Genomic DNA, 7,841 nt, shown 5'->3' with positions numbered 1-7,841 from the left:
AAAATTAAATAAATAAAATCAAAAAATAATTTTTAAAATAGCATAATAAAGAATAATAAACAAAAAGAAATAAAAACAAATAATAATTTTGATTACGCACCTTCAAAAAATCGTTTCTGTAACATATACCCCATAACACATTCTGCTTCAAGCATACATATTTTCAGGATGGGTCCAAACAAACTATTGTTAGTAGTGTATTATCCACTGGCAGAACAAATTTTAATGAAGTCTTCTTTGTGTTATATATTTTTAAGGCGCCAATTGGTTACTTCCATTCTTTTACTTCATTTCATTTCATTTCATTTTATTGAGTACCTACACTAATAGAAAAAATTGCGTTTCACAATCGTGAACGGACGTTGTCAAAATGAAACGGAAACGTTCACAAAAAATCAAAACGGAATGTTCACGATTTCGTCCACGGGCGTTCACGATTGCATGAACGGCATTCGTTTTTCTTTGGTCATGAAATGTCTTAAAATAATCGTTAGACGTTGTTATGTCAACTCCGCCGTTGGTGCAATGTGCTAAGGAGACTGTTAACGTGTATCGTGCAGGCAACACAGGTTCGAGTCACGGTAGGGGAAATCTTTTTTTAATTTTGTTTATAAATTCGTAACCATTACGTTTTCAGATCATGAACGCTGGTTGTTGTTTTGAAAATTTATGGTGTCATTTTTAAAATTAAAATCTTCTAATTACAGTGCAGGATTATAAATGTTAAAACATCTCCGATTTATAATAAGTATATACAATAATTAAATTTAAAGATAAAAAGAAAATAAATTAAAATTAAAATAAATAACAATTGTATTAATAATAATAGAAGAAAACAAAACATATATATAGAAATTACTTTTAATATTCAATTGCATTGTATTATTGATGATTGAAATTGAAACTGTGATACTATATTATATCTACAAGCAAATTTTTAATGATAAATATTCTAATTTTGAAATAAATTTTGAATACTCTTCTTAAAAGATGATGCGTTGCTGATGCATTGTATATCGTGTGGTAGAGTGTTCCAGAGACGTATTGTGCCAATAAAGAACTGCCATTCGGATACAAGACTTGTCCTTATAAAGGGTATTATATTCCTATTTGTATCAGATCTGGTAATTTCTATCAGATCTGGTACTTGCAGTATACTCTCTAGATCTCTGTTTCTAAATACATATATGCTTATAGGCTATTCCTAAATTAATACATATTAGCATCCAAGCATATAATATTTACAAAAAAAAAATGTTCTAACAAATAGTTTATGAACAGTATATGCTTGCACTTAAAAATATTGTCTTACAAATTTTGAGTTCCAAAAATATAATTTTTACACCCAAACATATGAAAAACAGCCTTTTTCGTCCGTGCGTTAGAAAGTGATTTATCTATGAATCCAAATATCCAAATCCAGAGAAAATAAAAAATTAAGGAATAAATAAAATTAATAAATTTAATGTTTTTTAATTCCAGAATTTCGTTAACACCCAAAGAAAAAATTCTCTCCCATGAAACGAAAGTTTAGATAAACGAAATTCTCAATTTTTATAGAGTATTCGTTTTGCCAGCAATTAAATTCTAATGTATGACAAACAATTCAACGATTGTCTCAAAACTTTTTTATTTTATTTTTTTTTTTAAGAAAATTTTTAGTGTAATTTCTGAACATGTTTTTTCCGTGTCCAATGAAATTCTTGCGACCAAGAAAATAGGCATCTTAGTAGTTTTAAACCAAAAATATTGGCCAATTGACTGTTGCAAAAACACAATGTTAAAAAAAAAAACAAGTATATACCGCCGTAAGTTCGCCCAGGCCGAATCTTATGTACCCTCCACCAAGGATTGCATAGAAACTTGTACTAAAGACTGTCATCCACAATGGAATTAATTGGGTTGCGGTAACACTTGCTGACAGCGTTGCCAGAATTGTTTCACCAAAAACCGCTAGATTTGTCCAAAAAACTAGCCAAAAAAGCTAAAAAATGTAAAAAAAACAGCTAGAAAAAAAGCTAAATTTTTTTGTATCAAAAGTCACATTTTTGATTGAAATTTAACAAACTTAAAGGCTTTATTTCACTTAAAATGCATATTATTTGAATTGTATTCAATTTAATTCCATTTCTGTGAGACTGTAAGAAAATGTAAATCATATTAGCTCTGTTGGCGTACTCGATACATTTTGATTACTATCACAAATTTTTACTGGAAGTCCTTCGTTTATATTTCCTTGTAAAAACATTTTTCCCAGTGAACTTGCAATTGTCAGCTGGTTAATCATGCATTAGAAAATATCTATATATTTTGTTTTAACTGAATTAATGATAAATTCGTGAACGTGTACACTTCTCTTAATTTTACCCAAGAGAATAAAAGCCATTCTAACTGTCTTGCAAGTTTATAATGAATAACTTTTATTCGAAAATTTCCCAAACCTATTGTTGTCCAATTTTCGTAAATGTAAATCCATCCCATTAATAAATAGCAGATTTGTTTTGATCCTATCACTACGAATTTTTTATTGCATTTTTTGGTGTTCAAAAAAATAATACCACATTCAAAACTTTATTTCCTTAATTATTTCTATTTTCGGTTCCAAAGATTTTGTACACTAATGATTTTTGTATTGATTCCGAGTCAAATTTGAATTTATTCGTTTTCTCAGCTTTTTCTTCATGAGCTATCACAGTGCTTTAAAAACGTGCTAACGAAAACTTAAATTTTCAAATTCAGACTCGACTTTAAGTAGAAATTATTTTATGTATACGTTTTGAAAATAAAATGTTTAAAAACCTCTTCTATTTCTTAACGTTATTTTGGTTTGTGGTCAAGATATAAAAACTCCACAAATTTAAAGACTATTAATTTAAAGAATTTTTTAGAATTGACCCTAGCCTTCTTTCATGAAAAGATACCCATTTTTAAGTTGAATCACTTAACTATAAGGACAAAACGACTTTATCGGCTTTTGGACAAGGAAAACAGTTTATATAAGAGAAATTCACAAATGCTATATAACCATCTTTGGCCTCACGACAATATTTTTTCAGTGTACAAAGCAATTCACATCTACTATTTTAATTTAGTAATATCATAATAACTTTAGAATATTAAAATAACATAAAAAGGATAAACGAGTCAAATGCTAATATTCCTAATAATTTACTGACAGTTTATATAAGGAATTTGCATGGTAATAGTAGATTTAAAGTTTACGATAACTTTTATGAATACGAGGCAAGAACTTTACCACAAGGTGTATTTGCTGCAAAAATGCCCGCATAATGGCTGGAATAATTATTAATGTTTCAATTGAGATTTGAAACATGTGAAAAACCTTATTCTGGCAGCAAGGCTTAGATAAAAACGAAGTTTTATCCATATTTCAATAGGAACATGTCGAAAATAAAAAAAGCCAAAAATAGCTAAAAGGGTCATGAAAAAAAGCTAAAAGCTAAATGCATTTTTTTCCCGCTAACGTCTTCAAAAAAAGCCAAATCTAGCGGGAAAAAAGCTAAATTGGCAACTCTGCTTGCTGATGGCAAGGTATCTTACAACTTCTTAACACCGTCTTCTCAATTGTAAGTTAGTCCATACAGGGTATATATTAAAAGAAGTAAGAACAGTCTAAAGTCGAGCGGGGCCAACTATATTATACCCTGCACCACTTTGTAGATCTAAATTTTCGATACCATATCACATCCGTCAAATGTGTTGGATGCTATATATAAAGGTTTGTCCCAAATACATACATTTAAATATCACTCGATCTGGACTTAATTTGATAGACTTCTACAAAATCTATAGACTCAAAATATAAGTTGGCTAATGCACTAGGGTGGAACACAATTTTAGTAAAAAAAATATGGGAAACATTTAAATCTGAAGCAATTTTAAGGAAACTTCGCAAAAGTTTATTTATGATATATCGCTCGATATATATGTATTAGAAGTTTAGGAAAATCAGAGTCATTTTTACAACTTTTCGACTAAGCAGTGGCGATTTTACAAGGAAAATTTTGGTATTTGGACCATTTTTGTCGAAATCAGAAAAACATATATATGGGAGCTATATCTAAATCTGAACCGATTTCAACCAAATTTGGCAAGCATAGCAACAATGCTAATTCTACTCCCTGTGCAAAATTTCAACTTAATCGGAGTTAAAAATTGGCCTCTGTGGTCATATGAGTGTAAATCGGGCGAAATATGGGAGATATATCTAAATCTGAACCGATTTCAACCAAATTTGGCACGCATAGCTACAATGCTAATTCTACTCACTGTGCAAAATTTCAATTAAATCGGAGTAAAAGATTGGCCACTGTGGTCATATGAGTGTAAATCGGGCGAACGATATATATGGGAGCTATATCTAAATCTGAATCGATTTCAATAAAATTTGGCACACTTCACTCTAGTACTAATTGTTCTTCTTGTGCAAAATTTTAAGCAAATTAGGGTAAAACTCTGGCTTCTGGGGCGATATAAGTCCATATAGGGCGAAATATATATATATATATATATATATATATATATATATATATATATATATATATATATATATATATATATATATATATATATATATATATATATATATATATATATATATATATATATATATATATATATATATATATATATATATATATATATATATATATATATATATATATATATATGGGAGCTATATCTAAATCTTAACCGATTTCTTCCAAAACCAATAGGGATCTCTTCTGAGCCAAAGCACATACTTGTGCCAAATTTGAAGTCGATTGGACTAAAACTGCGACCTAGACTTTGATTACAAAAAAGGGTTCACGGACAGACGGACATCGCTATATGGACTCAAGAGCCCACCCTGAGCATTTTTGCCAAAGACACCATGTGTCTATCTCGTCTCCTTCTGGGTGTTGCAAACATATGCACTAACTTATAATACCCTGTTCCACAGTGTGACGCAGGGTATAAAAATGGCCGATTAAATACGTATATAATTCAGTTTGACAAAATGTTCTATAGCAATAAAATTTTGAAAAATTTTTTCATAGAAATAACATTTTTACAAAATTTTCTATACCAATTTTGGCATGGTTGTTAGCGGCCATATACTAGCGCAATGTACCAAATTTTACCACGTACCAAATTTCAACCGGATCGGATGAATTTTGCTCCTCCAACAACTCCGGAGGTCAAATTTGGGGATCGGTTTAAATGGGGGTTATATATAATTAAGACCAGTATGGACCAATTTTTGCATGGTTGTTAGAGACCATATACTAACAGGTTGGCTGGTAAGTCCCCGGTCTAACAAAGAAAAACACATGGTTTTGTCAAAATTCGTTTTTATTATTCAACATAGTTCCCTTCAAGAGCGATACAACGATTATAACGACCTTCCAATTTGTTGATACCTTTTGGTAGTACTCCTTCGGTTTTGCCTCAAACTAGGCCTCAGTTTCGGCGATCACCTCTTCATTGCAGCCAAATTTTTCCCTGCGAACATCCTTTTGAGATCTGGAGAATACGGTGGGTGGGGAAGCAATTCGAAGCCCAATTCATGAATTTTTGCCATCGTTCTCAATGACTTGTGGCACGGTGCGTTGTCTTGGTGGAACAACACTTTTTTCTTCTTCATATGGGGCCGTTTTGCCGCGATTTCAACCTTCAAACGCTCCAATAACGCCATATAATAGTCACTGTTGATAGTTTTTCCCTTCTCAAGATAATCGATAAAAATTATTCCATGCGCATCCCAAAAAACAGAGGCCATTACTTTGCCAGCAGACTTTTGAGTCTTTCCACACTTCGGCGACGGTTCACCGGTCGCTGTCCACTCAGCCGACTGTCGATTGGACTCAGGAGTGTAGTGATGGAGCCATGTTTCATCCATTGTCACATATCGATGGAAAAACTCGGGTGTGTTACGAGTTAACAGCTGCAAACACCGCTCAGAATCATCAACACGTTGTTGTTTTTGGTCAAATGTGATCTCGCGCGGCACCCATTTTGCACAGAGCTTCCGCATATCCAAATTTTGATGAATGATATGACCAACACGTTCCTTTGATATCTTTAAGACCTGTGTTATCTCGATCAACTTTATTTTACGGTCATTCAAAATCATTTTGTGGATTTTTTTGATGTTTTCGTCGGTAATCACCTCTTTCGGGCGTCCACTGCGTTCACCGTCCTCCGTGCTCATTTCACCACGCTTGAATTTTGCATACCAATCAATTATCGTCGATTTCCCTGGGGCATAGTCCGGAAACTCATTATCAAGCCAAGTTTTTGCTTCCACCGTATTTTTCCCCCTCAGAAAACAGTAGTTTATCAAAACACGAAATTCCTTTTTTCCATTTTTTTTACAATAACAAAAGTTGCTTCACAAAATAATATGCATTTAATACTAGCGACACCATCTATGTCTCAGATCGGGGACTTATCAGCCAACCTGTTAACACCACATACCAAATTTCAAACGGATCGGGTGAATTTTGCTCTTCCAAGGGAGGTCAAATCTGGGGATCGGTTTATATGGGGGCTACATATAATTATGGACCGATATAGACCAATTCCTGCATGGTTGTTAGAGATCATATATTAACACCACGTACCAACTTTCAAGCGAATCGGATGAATTTTGCTCATCAATGAGGCTCCGGAGGTCAAATCTGGGGATCGGTTTATATGAGGGCTATACATAGTTATGGACCGATGTGGATCAATTTTGGCACGGTTGTTAGATACCATATACTAACACCATGTACCAAATTTCAGCCGGATCGGATAAAATTTGCTTCTCTTAGAGGCTCCGCAAGCCAAATCTGGGGATGGGTTTATATGGGGGCTATATATAATTATGGACCGATAAAGATCAATTTTTGCATGGTTGTTAGAGACGATATACTAACACCATGTACCAAATTTCAACCGGATCGGATGAATTTTGCTCCTCCAAGAGGCTCTGCAAACCAAATCTGAGCGTCGGTTTATATGGGCCTATACGTAAAAGTGGTCCGATGTGGCCCATTTGCAATACCATCCGACCTACATCAATAACAACTACATGTGCCAAGTTTGAAGTCTATAGCTTTTTTCGTTCAGAAGTTAGCGTGATTTCAACAGACGGTCGGACGAACGGACATGCTTAGATCGACTCAGAATTTCACCACGACCCACAATATATATACGTTATGGGGTCATAGAGCAATATTTCGATGTGTTACAAACGGAATGACAAAGTTAATATACCCCCATTAAAACTGTACCTTTTGTGAAGTTCTTTCACAAGATATATTTATACAAAAATAAATGACGAAAATAGTGATTCCATCCTTTTTGAGGGGAGTGCTAACTGGCTCTCCTTTCAAACAACGCAAACCATAATAATAAAGACTATTTATAAAAAAATATTTAATAAAAAATTCGCCGCTTCATTCAAAAACAAGTTTACTTTGTTCCAAGGATTTTAAGAGCTATCCAACTTTAAATCTAGACTCTATAAAATTAGTAAATAAAATTTTAATACGTTTGCTATAAATTAAAAACTCTTATATCGCTTCAAAATAAATGTCAGTTTTAAATTCAAATTATAAAAAATAAAATAAAATAAAATAAAATAAAATAAAATAAAATAAAATAAAATAAGATGCAAAATGTTTAGAATAATTCTGAGCCTTTATTTTAAGCCTTTTTATCTTTTGTACCAAGAATCAATATTCCAGGTGATTTACAGATTATTTATTTCTTTAGATCAAAAATGTTTTTCTGTGCTTTAAGAAAAATTCGCCTTGCTTCAAAGAATGTCTACCTAAATTTAATGAAAAATT

General features: G+C 32.4%; 1 non-coding gene across 1 annotated transcript; it reads right to left on the bottom strand.

Moving 5' to 3' along the window:
• Nucleotides 1–7,268: 7,268 nt before the first annotated feature.
• Nucleotides 7,269–7,389, bottom strand: LOC142222853 (U6atac minor spliceosomal RNA). The gene has a single exon (XR_012718446.1). It is a non-coding gene; the product is annotated as a U6atac minor spliceosomal RNA (small nuclear RNA).
• Between the last annotated feature and the right edge of the window lie 452 nt (nt 7,390–7,841).

Source organism: Haematobia irritans, chromosome 1 (assembly GCF_050003625.1).
Source record: "Haematobia irritans isolate KBUSLIRL chromosome 1, ASM5000362v1, whole genome shotgun sequence".
In the NCBI taxonomy this organism is placed as follows: Eukaryota; Metazoa; Arthropoda; class Insecta; order Diptera; family Muscidae; genus Haematobia; species Haematobia irritans.
Note: the sequence above shows the minus strand (reverse complement) of the source record. Positions and strands in the feature narration are given on the sequence as shown.